Here is a 2,367-nt window from a genome sequence, read left to right on the forward strand (position 1 = left end):
CCCAGATCCATCAGGGAAAATGCACAGAAAAAGCAATGATGTGGGGGGAGGGTTTGATTCAAGATCAGATGTGGCAAGCCAGCTTGGTCAGAGAAGTCAGAATGCTTGAGGACCTCCACATCTTCCTCCCTTGCACCCATCACCACATCACTTCTGCCTCTCACACCGGTATTAAGCATGTACTGTTTGCCAAGCAAGTAAAATCAGGTAATTAGTGCAGGGTTAGCCCAGCAGTAAGCCTCCAGGTGTCCTGGTGTGGGGTGGCCTCATCTCCCTGGGTCTCTTCCTTCGTGCCCTGCTTTGCCTCACTGTGCCAGGGCTGCTTACAGGGGAAGATGTGGCTCGGGAAGGGTCAAGCTCCTGGCTGCAGGCTGGGAGCAGAGCAATGCTGGAAACGTGCCGGACCCCTCTGAAGTGGCCTGGAGGAGCACCTAGGATGGGACAAGGAGCTGAATGGCCATGATACGGAGCCTTAGAAATCAGCGGACCCAGAAAGCAGCAGGATGGACTCCACTCACCAGCCTTTATTGTCCTTTATGGCACCCGTAAGATGATGTGAAACAGTGCACGGCCCCAGCCGGGGGTTGCCAAGGGCTCCCGGTCCTGCAAGAGGTGCGCCTTGGGGAGGGGGCACCCCCCTGCCAGGCTCTGCTGGTTGGGGCCAAGACAGACCCCTGGTGCTCTGTTACTTGTGTATTACCTCTTTATATGTTGTGTATGTGCGTATAACGTCTATTTTCACAGCAGTGTCTCATTTTATGCTTTGTGATTTCTTTGTATTGCTGTTGGCAGACAAATGATGCTGAGGAGAAAAAGATGTCCTGAAACTCACTCCCTGCATTTGGTTATGTATTAAAAGGCGATTTGCTTTGTATAGCGGTGATGGTTTGTTTTGATCTGAAACAGTGTCTCTCCATTTCCCTCTTGACTGAGCAAGTATTTGAAAAAGCCTCCTTTCGGCTTAGCCCCGAGTCTGCTTTCTCTGGGCTTTGGCTGAAGGAGGAGGAGGACGGTCCTGGCTCACCCCCTCCTCCTGTACCCGGGGAGATGTGGGGCTGGGATTGCACACAGGGAAGGGCTGTGCTTTGCCCTGTTCGGGGTAATTTTGGGGAGGAACACAGGCCTGTGGACACCCTCCGAGGTTACAGGCAATGCAAACACAGGTTGCTGCCCTGTGTGTTTGCGCTCTGAGTTTGCTCGGTGCCTGGCCCTGTTGCTGCATGTGACTCGGTGGAGCATTTTGGAAGGACAGAGCTGGGGGGACCATGGCTGGGGCATGCTCCTGGTGAGTGTGCAGCCGTGTGTGCCCAGCCCAGGGTGGGTGTGTGACACACTTGTTCTCACTGTCCCCAGCAACTATGGGCATGCACAGCAGCAGGGGTGTGACAGTGTCCCCCCGTTGCACCCCCTGATGGCCCTGTGCAGTGGTGGGGATTGCAGACACAGTGACACTCTTGACGCCGACATGCACGCACCGTTTCCTGGGTGTCACTGCCATGCATGCTTGTGCACACACACACAGGCTCACTCTCACGCACACAAACACACACCCTGACGCAGACATGCACCCTCGCAGTGGCATGCACGCAGCCATGCTGACAGTCATCCTGGCACGCCGACACGACGGCAGTGACACAAGTGCTCACACTCCTCGCCCACATGGGTGGTGGGGCTCACTGCCTCATTTCCTCCCCTCATCACCCCACTCCCCCTCACCCCCCATCTACCTCTCATCTCCCCCACATCCCCCACTCACCTCCCAATCCCCCTTCAGCCCCCCACATCCCTGCTAACCCCACCAATCATTGCCCCCACAACCCCACCTCCCTCCTGTACACCCATCATTGTCCCCATATATCCCCATCTCCCCTTCACTCCAACCCAGCTGTCATTGCCCCCACATCCCCCCTCTCACCTCCCAATCCCCCTTCAGCCCCCCTTACCCTCCTCAGCCATCACCCCCACATCCCCCCTCTCACCTCCCAATCCCCCTTCAGCCCCCCTTACCCTCCTCAGCCATCACCCCCACATCCCCCCTCTCACCTCCCAATCCCCCTTCAGCCCCCCTTACCCTCCTCAGCCATCACCCCCACATCCCCCCTCTCACCTCCCAATCCCCCTTCAGCCCCCCTTACCCTCCTCAGCCATCACCCCCACATCCCTCCCCTCACCTCTCAATCCCCCTTCGGCCCCCACTCCCCCCGCCCCCCAGCCCCTCCTCTCCCGGGGCGGGGGCGGAGGCGGGGCCGCCCCCGCTCCATCTCCCTGCGGGGAGGCTGCGGGTCGTGCGGCGGCCGCAGCCCGCTCGGGGCTCTCCGGCGGCGGTTGCTGCCGGGGGATGCGCTGAGCGCTGCCCCCGGCCCGGCC

The sequence above is a fragment of the Calonectris borealis genome, chromosome 6 (assembly GCF_964195595.1).
Source record: "Calonectris borealis chromosome 6, bCalBor7.hap1.2, whole genome shotgun sequence".
In the NCBI taxonomy this organism is placed as follows: Eukaryota; Metazoa; Chordata; class Aves; order Procellariiformes; family Procellariidae; genus Calonectris; species Calonectris borealis.